The sequence below is a fragment of the Balaenoptera physalus genome (assembly GCF_965194825.1).
Source record: "Balaenoptera physalus genome assembly, chromosome: X".
Taxonomy (NCBI): domain Eukaryota; kingdom Metazoa; phylum Chordata; class Mammalia; order Artiodactyla; family Balaenopteridae; genus Balaenoptera; species Balaenoptera physalus.
The window spans coordinates 120,001,433-120,014,549 of NC_138903.1; the positions used below are offsets into that span (position 1 = coordinate 120,001,433).

Sequence of the window (13,117 nt, forward strand, 5' to 3'; positions counted from 1 at the left end):
AGTGCCAGGACTGAGAAAACTCACACAGGCTGTGGTCAGAGCAGATGGAGAGACTTGGCTGGGTTGGCCTGGAGAATTGCCTGGAGCAGCAGAATGTATCTTAACAGAAGAAGGGAGCCACAGGTCAGAGCCAGAAGGGCGGCATTCATTTTCAGAGCCATAGTCATATGCGAGGCCACAGTGAAGAGTTGAAGCAAAAGATCAGAAGATGAGGATATGAGGACAAGAAGGCAGTAAAAGCAGTGATTCAGAGCATGGCCTCAGAGACAGGCTACCTGTGTGGGTGTAAATCCGGGCTTTGCCACTTCCTTGCTGTGTATGACGGTTACATGACTGTTTTGTGTTTCTGTTTCCTCATCTGTAAAATAGAGAGAGAATAATGCTACGTGCATGTGCCATTCATTTATCTGCTTGGTCTTAGATTTATTTCTCGCCCTTCCCCTGCCTCATAGGATTTTTGGGAGGACCAATAAAGCTTTTGCATATAAAGCATTTGGAATAGTGCAGGCAATTAGTAAGTGCTCAAGACATGGTGGTATTTGAAAAGTTAAGGTCTGAAAAAGAAATATAAGACAGCTGGACAATATGAGCAAATATGATTAAGAGATTAAACATGGAAGCATAGTGACATTGCTGTCTACCACCCCTGGGACCATCTCCAAACAGCTCCTTGAACAGATATCTCCACAGCCTGCTTGGGTACCTTTCTGTTGTCTGCCACCACACAAAGAAGAATCTGGGAGGGAGGAAGAGATCATCGTCCAAAATACAGGGCTTCTATGAGGGATGACATTTGCCTCTCACTTCTTTGAGGGCACCACCCTCATCCTGTCACTAGAAGAACATATAGGTGGTACAGGCAGCCATCCAAAAACGTTTTTACCACAGCCAAATATGTGCTGTGAACACGTTATGTGATGCAGCACTGAACAAAGTACATTAGTTTTTAAATCTGGTAGAACAGAATTTAAATTCCTGTATTGTCACTTTCTCCCCTATAACCATGGACAAGCCACAAATGTTCTCTGCACCTCAATTTCCTCATCTTTAAAATGAGTGATGGTACTGCTTACTGCATTGTGAGGATTAAATAAAACATATGTGTAAAGCAACTAGCACATTGCCTGGCTTAGAATCACTGCTTAATACTAGATGCCAGTTTCTATCCTTCCTTCTCCTAGAGAAATTACAGACGCCATCATGACCTCTCAGTTTACTTAACGTGGGCTAAAATACCACTCACTGTCTTCCAGTCTGCCATCATATTATCTCCTGTTGGCCGTTGTTCTTCCTTGCTGGTTTACCTCCTTGTCCGGGGCTGGGCTGTTGAGCACATCCGTGTGGAGCTTTGGCAGTGTCCTTCTCTGGCCATGCGCTGGCAGAGTGCAGTCTAAATCATCACGTACAGAGAGAAAAAGTGGGCTCGGGCTCCCTCCAGACCAGTGTTGCTGTCCAGAGAAGCCCACTGGGGCATGGCAGCAGGAATCCCAGACAGTTCTGACCCTTGAGGTGGGAAGAGAGGGAGCAGAGTGGTACAGGGTGGTCTGGTTTAGCTGGAATAGGACCCCAGACTGTGGCTGGAGAACGTGGAGCGGTATCCATCCTCTAGTGAGGAGGGCTAACAGGCACATGGTCAGGGGTCGTGGCTCTAGCCGAATGGGCTTCCAGTCAGGGTAGGTCTCACTGCCCAGTAGGATAGCAGTATAAGTTCATAACTGACATGACTACGTAGATTTACGGATTATGTTCTACATGGCAGTGGATGGGACTTGAGCATGACAGTGCCTGAGCTTAGGGTAGTAAGACTCATAGTAGGCCCTACCAGCTGGTGGGGCTGAGTCTTCTCGGGCCTCTCAGGCCCAGGGGCTGTGTGGATTGTGCCTATAGCTGCAAGGGCTGGGGGAAAACTGTCTCTTCTGCCAGACCTTCCGTGCTGAACAATCATAGTTCCTGCCATTCCCACAGCCCTGTTCTCTTATACGTTACCTGTTTTCCAGCCCTTGCTAATGGGCCAGCCCTAAGCAGCCAGGTTGTACGCCACATGATCTGCCCTCACCTCTCTCTCCACCCAGATACTACAGCTTATTGAAGAGCAGGTAGAAACCTGGCCAAAGAGCAGCCATTCATTAAACCAGCCATTCGCCTATGAGGTGGCCTGGCACTGACAACTCTATTCAATAGGAATAAGCTAGACCAGTCGGGTTCTAGCTACAGGAAATATAAAGGGAACTAGATAGCAGTGGGATTCTAAGGTGTGAAAGGCCCGAGTAGAAGCGCTTATGAGGGTCCAGGAGCAAGTTGAAGTCATAAGGAAACAAGAACTATGAGTAGGCTGTAGCTAAGTCATGGACAAAAATAGAGAAAAGTGGAAGGAAGCCAGATGAAAGTGAGAGAAGCGAGAAGGAACACAAAGATCAGGTTGTACGTGAGTCAGATCAATCACATAGCACCAGAGAAAAAGCCCAAGAATTCCTGCTCTCGAGGTTCCCAGAGGTATCTTAGATCCAGTTCCAGTGATCGCAAGGCCTGGTCATAGTTTGGTCTCTGGATGTGGTGGTTAAGGGATGGATAGCTGTTGTAACAATGAGCCTGCCTTCTCAGTGGCTTAATACAATCACCCTTTCTCACTTCATGTCTAATACAGGTGCTTCCAGTGAAGCACCCTTCCACCTGTGCTCACTCAGGGACTCAGGCTCCTTCGTCTTGTGGCTCTGCACTCCTCTAGGTCCTTGGAGTCCCCTCCATTCAGCTGGTGGATGGGGAAGAGACCATGAGGAAGGCATACCTCCTTTTTATCCACTTTGTCCTGTAAGTGACACACACTAGCTTCTCCACATTCCCTTAGTGAAAACTAGTTTCATGGCTGTACCTAGGTTCAAGGAGTCTGGGAACTAGAGTCCCTGGCTGGGCAGCCTCATTCCAACAACAGTTCTACATTTTGGAAGGGCAGCGTCGATGTTTGTCAGCTGACCTTCCCTACCACAGTTCTTGGATTCCCTTGAACTCTCTGTTTCCCTTATTGCGCCATATCTATAATATCCTCCTTTTCCCTATCCTCCTTACTTAAGCTAAGCTGAGCAAGTCACTCTTCTTCTCAACTGATGAGCTTAGTTAAAACCAGTGCCTTTGGGAGAGAGTGTCTTTCCCATGGTCAGTGGAAGTCTTTGTATTGTTAGTGCTTCCAGAGGAGAGTTTTGGGGCAGGGAACACGTTCTGTTGTCTAGGTTCCTTGTCATCACACCTGAACAGGACAAATGATACTGTCTCTCACTCCCTAAGCTTTTCTGTCATCTTGGGTCCTGTTTCTCATTTCTCCCTTTTGTCTGCAAGTTAGGAACCCGCCAGCTCTGGAGAGATCTTTCACGAAACCTGGGTTCTTCCAGGCATCCCCATAGGGTGAGGGGGATTTCCTCTCAAGGTCAGGGAGTACGTAGCATTGCCATATGTATGGGGATGCTCTCACTCCAAGTTCCTCCTCATCCTGTCAAGCTAGGCTTAGCATTCTCTGGAATATGCTCACTTACTTGGGAAAAGCCTAGGGAAACAGACTCTTAGGTTTGATGTCTTATTTGGGTCACTCCTAATTTCATGTTGATATTGGGGATCTCTCTGCCATTTGCATCCTTCTTTTATGAATCAGGCCAACTCTGGGTGGGAAGGAGAAAGAGAGAAGCAGAGGAAGGGCCATGAAATTGAGATCTGCACCGCTCCCCCCATTGAAGCAGGGGCAAAATTGGGTTGGAGATTCTGTAGCATGATGATTTTTAACAATGTTTTGGATAAAAGTAAACATTTTTATTTTCAAATTGTTTTAAACAGTATCAGTTTAATACTGTCAGTCATTGAAATAATAAAAAAAAAAACCAGACAATATAAACTAGAAGTGAAAAGTGATGAAAATAAGCCATTTTATCATGGAGCTCCATCAGGAAATATAAAGAATATTCCTTTTCTAATATGTATATTTCCAGTTTTAATTTTTTAAGAAGTCTCCTCTTGCCTTTCAGATGACAACCTTGTTTTTATACCCCAAAGCTAAAATCACATTTCTTCCAATAAACTCCCTCCCTAGGGTCACACTAGAGCTGTACCACTTCAGTCAATTACATATTTAGATTTTCTCTGTCAAGTGTGGACTGAATATATGGGCAATGCTGTGCAGTGATCCAAGAGCAGTACAAACACCACTGATTAGAATTTTTGAGCTCCTCTTTTGAGGGTAAACCTAAACTTACTGAGGATTCCAGCCAAGTGGGACAAGCTTAGCATTTGTTTCTGAAGGGGCTTGTGCTAGGACAGGGCCCTACTTGAGGTTTCTGGGAGCTGAGAGAACCATAGAGTGAGTCTGAGCCAAAGTCCTTAGTGGCTATAAAGAGTCATGCCAGAAAAACCAGGTACCAGATGCAAAGTCTAGAGGCGTAATATTAGGGCTGTAAGCCCATGACCAAGCTGAGTCAGGATTCTTGCGGAAGTAAAAGCAGAATAAGACCAGCCTGCAAGGGAAGTAAGAATGGTCTGGGACAAGTCCTGGGATTCATTTATTCATTCAATCATTTATTCACCAAATTTTTACTAAGCATTTATTATATACCATGAATTGTATATGACCTTATTAGCAGTAATGATCAGCCTCATTTGAAGGTGTAGATTTAAGCAAGACAGTCTGAATTTAAATCCTGGCTTAGCAGCTTACTAATGGTGTGACATTAACGTCATGTAACCTTTCTGTGTGTCAGCTTCCCATCTATAAAATGAGGGATGATAGAAACCTACTTCACAGAGTTGCAATAAGAATTCTTGTAAACCACTTTTAACACCTGGCACGTGATAAGTGCATCGAGATGTTTTTTAAATAACTAAGATAGAGTTGGAGAGGACCCCTGTTATCAAGTTGAGATGGAATAGATATTGGGCTAAAGGGTTCCTTTGTATTGTATGAAGAAAGGCTTTGAAAAGCAAATGAGTGGCATACAGTAGATTTTAGAAATAATTTTTAAACCAGAAAGAGAACATATCCATTTTATTTTATTTATATACATACTTTCTAAAATTTTTTATTGAGACTTAATTGATATATAACATTATATTGGTTTCAGGTGTACATCATAATGATTTGATATTTGTATACAGTGCGAAATGATCACCAAGATAAGTCTAGTTACCATTCATCACAATACAGAGTTAAACTTTAGAATTTATTCTCTTGACAACTTTTAAGTATGCTCTAAAATATTATTGGCTGTAGTCATCATGCTGTATGTCACATCCCCATGACTTATTTACAAGTGGAAGTTTGTACCTCTTGACCCTCTTCACCCATTTTGTCCACTCCCCAAGCCCCTCCCCTATGTCAGTCACCATTCTGTTCTATGTATCCATGATTTTTGTTTTGTTTTGTTTGTTTGCTTTTTAGCCACAAAAGATTCTGTGTCTTACAACAAAAAATAATCATACAGAACTAATAATAAAAATAGAAATAGAAATTGAAAATTCAGTCTAAGGAAAGAAAATCCCTCAAATACCCCAAGCATGAGGGCCAACATAATTGCTGTGGTTGAGCTTCAAATTTGGTTCTCAACTTTTGAGTGGTGAAGGTAAAGAAGGAAACACAATCAACTGTATAGTTCTTACTATCACTAAGTGGGAAGCATACAAATTCATTATTAGAAACCAAACATTTTTCCTCCAATCATTTTAAAATACATTTCTCACATCAGACTTATCCCTCACTATATGAGGGATAGTAGTTTTGTACAGAGGTACAGAATCAAGCAGATCTGGTTTCATTCCAGCTCCATACTCAGTAACTCTGTGATCTGGGGCATATAACTTAAATTCTTTGAGACTGACTCATCTGTAAAACGCGGGTAATAATAGCTCCTACATCTTAGAGAATTAAATGAGATATATAGTCTTTAACGGTGCCTGGTACATATCAATCCCTCAATAAATGGAAGGTCTTTTTTCCCTCTCTGTTTGCTCCTCTTCTTCCTCTTCCTCTTCTTCTCCTCTCCTTCCTATTTTTAATCTCCACCCCTTCCTCCTCCTCTCCCACTACCTGATATATCATATTTGGAAACCTCTCAATGTTCATTCTGGTGCATATAATACAAAAACAATGACAGCTAACAGATATGGGACACTTACTATGTGCCAAGTACTATTCTAAGCACTTTACATTCCTTGATTCATTTAATCTTCATTTAAAAAAACTAGGCCAATTATGTGCAAAGGGTAAAAACCATGTGAATATTTAAAGGAAAGTGTTTTATTGGAATCCAGTGAAATATCAACAAATAGATGATGTCAAATGAGTTGCAGGGCTTAGCAGGTATGTTTTATTAACATTTTAACCTTCCCATGCACTTATCTCTCCTTTGGTTAAAAGGTAGAGTGGGAGCCCAAAAGAGAAAGGAAGCCTGGGGTAGATGGCTTATGCCAACTCAGATCTATACCTTGTGGATAATGGCTCTTACTTTCCTTGGCTCTGCCTTCATCGCTAGACCCCCTCACTCAATCACAAGCATAAGACTCAGTAACCCAAACAAAGATATGATTCTAATAGAGGTTTGTATCCTGGGGTCCATCCCTATGACCCCCCTCAGTGTCTCTGCATGGGCTGCAGGGGGTCTGGAAAACTTGTGTTGTTACATATGACCTTGTGTTTAGTCTATATGTGTAGGTTCCTGGTGTGGTTTTTAACATATTCCATTAGATTCCTCAAGAGATCTATGCTCCCACAATGTCAGGAACTACTATTGTAAAGAAACCAAGAAGACTCACATACATAGTTCAGTCTAGCTCACCAAAGTAGGATCACTCCTTGATGTGGGGGGATTTTCTGGGAGATACTTTGAAACCCTATGTTAAGTGTCTTGGGAAACTATAGCAATGATAAGTGGCTAAACAGTAAGGATGTTGGTATTTGGGCATTCTGAGATCTTAATGCTCTCACTGCTCTCAAAACTGACGGGAACATAGGTGTTAGCTGAAGCCATGGATGTGAAGTGGTGACTTATGAATACTCAACAGACGGAAAAAAGCAGAGAGCCAAAGAAAGATCCCTGGGGAACCACAAATGTTAAAATATGAGTACAGGAATAAAAATAGCAGCATGTAATATGCTTCAGACACTATTATACATGTTTTACCTTTATTAAGGAACTTAATTTTGTGACAACTTCATGAAGTAGGTACCACTATTCTTCCTCTTTTACAGAGGGGGAAATTGGAACACAGAGAAGTTAAGCAATTTGCCAGAGCTCACACAGTAAATGGCATAACTGAGACTCAAACCCAGGGAGTGTGGCACCAAGGTCCACCCTCTTAACCATTATACTATACTTCTTCACCCACTTGATCATTGGAACATATGTTTCATTGGTACCTGTCTCACATGGTAAGTCTTAGCCCATAAAGACAGTAATGAGCCTTCACATATCTTTTGGGTTCCCTTCTGGACCTAGCATAAGTACTTATGTGCATCTAATAGGTCAACAACAAGTAATTGTTGAATGAGTGGCCTGGACTACAGACCCCCTAGGTAGCTACAGACTCATTACAAGTGGCCTATGACCCCGTAAAAGGGCACTGAGCATTGTCTGATGATGGAACAAACAAGATATCCATTACAAATATTGTAATTTATTAACAGATATGTGGATCCCCTTATTATCTGTAAAATACACATTCATTTTAAGATGTTATAGAATTCCTAGTAGCTTTGTGTTATTATGAATTATCTTAATCAATAGATACTTAAAATATAACTTCTATTATCTGTGATGTTTTTATAGAGTCATAGTATTTTAAAAGTTAGTAGCCACTGAGTTGAGAGCGTGTTAGAAAAACACTTATCAGTCATGATAGGCTGGGTAATTCTGTGACAAACAGACTCCAAATCTCAGTGGTTTAAAACAACAAAGACATTTATTGCTCACACTACATGTCACAAGACAGCTGAAGATGCTGTTCTATGTCATCTCACTCTAGGACACAGAATGTTGCAAGAGCGACCATTTAGAATTTTGCCTGTTGCTGTGGCACAGAAAAACAAGGAACTTAAATTTTCTGCTAGGAAGTAACATACATTACTTCTATTAACTTTTTATTGACCAAAGCAAGTCACATTGCCACATCTAAGTTCAGATGTGTGGGGAAGTGTCATTTTACCATGTGCTAACAAGAAAAACTAGAAATATTTTGTGAGCAGTGCTAATAACTCCTATACATGTGGGCTTCACTTTCTACAATGTCTGGGTGAAATGCAAGTTTGTGTAGAGTCAACTTCCAAATGATGAATGGTATTTACTCTTTGAAGGACTCCTAATAGCTCATGATTTTTGCAATAAAGCAAAGACCCAGCTCATAACGCAAAAAATCAAGTCCTTTTTAAATTTCCATCCTCTTATAGACTTTTAGACTTTTGTGTAGTTTGTGCCCATACACAAATTTTTTAGTAGATGACATGGCAAGACCTCCAGGCAGAAATGTAGTCAAGAAGAAGGAAAAGATGACTAAGAGAAGAGGGAAACGGCAAAAATGGTACCACTTGTTATGTCATTTACTGGTGTCATCACAGAGTGATATTTGACTCCATCCAGGCAAGGCTGGCCAGACTGTCTGGATTTGCAAGGAGCATCTTTTATGCTTCAGAAAGCAACTTCATACACAGTCTGTGTAATAGAGATTTGACTTTTTGAATATTTCTCTGTGTCTTTGCTAGTAATCACAGGAAACTCTGAGGTCTGAATCTATTTTTTTTCATTTTTTTTACCTTAAATATTTAAAAATTGAGGTAAAATTCATATAACATCAAATTAACCATTTTAAACTGAACAATTCAGTGTCATTTAGTACACTCAAAATATTGTGCCAACACAAACTGTGTCTAGCTGTAAAACATTTTCATCACCCCAAAATGAAACCCCTTACCTGTTAAGCGATAACTTCCATTGTCCCCTCCCTTGGAAACCATCAATTTGCTTTCTGTGTCTATGGATTTACCTGGATAATTCACATAAGTGAAATCATTTCATATATTACCTTGTGTCTGACTCCTTTCATTTAGCATAATCTCAAGAGTTATCCATGTTGTAGCACGTACCAGTAGTTCATTCGTTTTTGTGGCTGAATAATATTCCATTGTGTGTTGTACTGTAATAAGATATATATTTGGTTTCTTCCCACAATTCCTGAACATAGAGCTCCTAAAACCCTTGTAATTTCTTTAGTGATGGGGGTTATGGGAGCATCCTACACAGAGCTCCTAAATCCCTTCGAATTTCCTGTTCTAATGAGGCAACTCTTGGTGGACTCCTGATAGCTTCAGGATGGGGGCTGGTCACTAGAAAGACCAAGCCATGATTAGAAGCTTGGAACTTTCAGCCTCACACCCACCAATCCTCCATGGATAGAAGAGGGGCTGGAGGTTGAGTTAATAATCAATCACACCTATGTGATAGAGCTTTCATGAAAATCTGTAAACTATGGGGTTCTGAGAGCTTCTGGGTGGATGAATCCATCTATGAGCCAGGAGAGTGATTCATCCTGACTCTACAGTGACAGAAGCTCCTGTGCTTAACCCGTCCAAACCTCACCCTATTCATCTGGTTGTTCATTTGTATCCTTTATTACAGCGGTCCCCAACCTTTTTGGCACCAGGGACCAGTTTCATGGAAGACAGTTTTTCCATGGACCAGGGTGGAGGGGGGATGGTTCAGGAGGTAATGCAATTGATGGGGAGCGGCACATGAAGCTTCTCTAACTCACCTGCCGGCCACTCACCTCCTGCAGCCTGGGGGTTGGGGACCCTTGGTTTATTATATACTTTAGAATAAACCGATACATGTGTATGTGAGTTCTGTGAACCATTACAGCAGGGGGGCCATGGGAACGCTTGATTTGTAGTCAAGTCAGACAGATATGTGGGTAATCTTGGGACCCACTACTTATTATTGATCATGTTTATTTTTTTTCCTATTAATATAGTGTATCACATTGACTGATTTTCTTATGTTTGTATTACTTTGCATTCCTGGGACAAATCCCACTTGGTCATGGAGTATAATCCTTTTAATATGCTGTTGGATTTGGTTGTTAGTATTTTATTAAGTATCTTGGCATCTACATCCACAAGGGATTACTTGTCTGTAGATTTCTTGGGGTGTCTTTGGCTTTGGTATCATAGTAATGCTTACCTTATGGAATGAGTTAGGAAGTGTTACTCCCTCTTCTGTTTGGGGGAAGAGTTTGAGAATGATTGGCACTAATTCTTTTTTAAATGCTTGGTAGAATTTACCCATGAAGCCATCTGGTCCTGGACTTTTGTTGTTGTTGGGAGATTTTCAATAACTGATTCAATCTCTTCACTTATTATAGGCTTTGTATATGCTTTATTCCTTCTTGAGTCAGTTTTGATAATTCATGTGTTTTAAAGAATTTGCTCATGTCATCTAGGTTATCTAATTTGTTGGTCTACAATTGTTCACAGTATTCTCTTATAATCTTTTCTGTATCTGTAAGGTCTGTAGTAAGGTCCCCACTTTCATTTCTGATTTTAGTTATTTTTATCTTCTCTCTCTTTTTTTAGGCATTCTAACTAAAAGTTTGTCAATTGTATTGATCTTTTCAAAGAAGCAACTTTTACTTTTGTTGTTTCTCTCTGTTGTTTTTCTATTCTCTATTCCATTTATCCAACTCTAATCTATTGCTTCTTTCCTTCTGGTAGCTTTCAGTTTACCTTCCCCTTCTTTTTCTCATTTCTTAAGGTGTAAAGTTAGGTTATTGATTTGTGATCTTTCTTCTTTTTAATGTAGGCATTTACATCTAAAATCTCCCTCTGAGCTTTGCTTTCACTGTATCACATACACTTTGGTGTTTATTTTTTCTGTTTTCACTCACCTCTAAGCATTTTCTAATTTCTCTAGGGATTTCTCCTTTGACCCCTTGGTTAAGAATATGGTGTTTAATTTCCACATATTTGTGAATCTTCTAGTTTTCCTTGTTATTGATTTCTAGCTTTATTCCATGTGGTCAGAGAAGATATTTTGTATGATTTCCATCATTTTAAATTTATTGGGTCTTGTTTTGTGGGTGTGGGACTTTAGTCCAGTGAAAATTTGGGGTCGTCCTGGTAAAGGTCAACTTGCTAGTAGATATGAAAAATAAACTCACTTAACATGTCTTTTGTACAATCTTACTTTCTAATATCATTGTTTTCATTTGTAACATTGGAGAGGAAGGCATTATCATATGGCAGTTAAAAGCATGGTCTTGAATAAACAGATATGGGAATTAATATTGATTCTGTTATTTACCATCTGTACACTATCTCACTTAATTTTCACAATAAACTTGCTAGGAATGTATTATTATTATTATTATTATTTTACTTTTGGCTTCGTTGGGTCTTCGTTGCTGCACATGGGCTTTCTCTAGTTGCAACAAGCGGGGGCTACTCTTCGTTGCGATGCGTGGGCTTCTCATTGCTGTGCCTTCTCTTCTTGCAGAGTATGGGCTCTAGGCGTGTGGGCTTCAGTAGTTGTGGCACGCAGGCCCAGCAGTTGTGGCTCATGGGCTCTAGAGTGCAGGCTCAGTAGTTGTGGCGCACGGGCTTAGCTGCTCCGCGGCATGTGGGATCTTCCCAGACCAAGGATCGAATCCATGTCCCCTGCATTGGCAGGCAGATTCTTAACCATGGCACCACCAGGGAAGCCCAGGAATGTATTATTTATTCCCACCCTTACAGATGAGGAAATAGAGCATCAGAGAAGTCTAGCAACTTGCCCAATGTCAGGCAGCAAGCAAGCAGCAAGAATGGAGTTCATTCCTAGATTTCATTCCAGAGCTTATAATCCTCCTATTTAAAAATGCTACCTCCAACATTATAAAGTGATTGCTAGCACAACATCACAATAACTCAGAGAATTAAATAAACTTAGACTCTCTTTACAAAAGTTCTTATAATCTAGATGATGAGCTCAGAATTCCATTCATTAAAATAAAATGAATTATAAATTACTTAAAATTCATTCATTGTCTTTTGCCCCAAATTCTGATCACAAACCTACCTTTTAATGATAGCTTGTTATCTTCTACTTTTCAATATTTGGTTTGAATCTTGATGAAAAGGTTGACAACATTCTCAAATTAAAGAAAAGTGTTTGGAAGAAATGGAAACTAGAAAAATGGAAAATAATTTCTCATGAAAAGAAAGCATGTCATCTCCCTGAGGCATAGAATACTGTTTTGTAGTTTAGTTATGTCATTAGCCATCAAGCAGTGCTTCCCTGCTGTAAAAATATTCTCTGTGAGCAGTGTAAGTTTAGCTGTTTCTGACTTTGTTTGTTATTCTAACTATGATTGACATAAACATTTATTAGCCCGTTACGTGGCGAATAAATAAACAGAATTGTGGAAAGATTGTTGCTGTATTAATTCTGATTTTATTTCTCCATTCTGTCTCCTCTTTTGACTCTTCACCATCCCATCAGAAATAGCTTTAAGTTCGGAAGCTCAACAGTGTCCACTAGTGGGCAAATAAAAGAATAACATGTAAGGAAAACGTATGATATTGAAATTCAGGCAGAAAAGACTTTCTCTAAAGACTACCATATATGTTATCAAAATGACATTTCCAAGTAATGTCCAGATTTTGTAACAGGTTAGAAAATAAGGTTTTCGAGGAAAAAGCTCCGTTCTGTATTTGCTTAATGAAGAAGCCCTTATTCCATGTTGAACTCAGGTAACAATATTAGAAATAGTTTCTAAAATTGCTGAAACTTTTGATTTTCACTATTTGAATATCATAGAAAATCAAAAGTGTCTTTATTTTTGAAAGCCCATCTTGTCCTTAATCCTTACCTGAAATTCCGACTCTTACAGAAATACTGTAAGGATAGTGAAGGCAAATGTATATTTGATCTCCTGGGGCAGTTATTCTCAAACTTTAGTGTGCATCAGAAACACCTGGAGAGTTTGATAAAAATGCAGAAGTAATGAATGCTCTGCTGCTGCCACCAACCACCCCCCACGCCATGTCCCCACTTCAGGACTGAAGAACTTATTTCCCCAGATGGTAGGCGTGCTCTTCAGTGCCAGCTTATAGCTGCCAGTA

At 40.2% G+C, this 13,117-nt stretch overlaps 1 long non-coding RNA gene across 1 annotated transcript in view; it reads left to right on the plus strand.

The window, feature by feature from the left end:
* LOC309652052 overlaps positions 1-13,117 on the plus strand; it is an 877,231-nt gene that overhangs the window by 174,421 nt on the left and 689,693 nt on the right. The gene's annotated exons all lie outside the window — the stretch shown is intronic.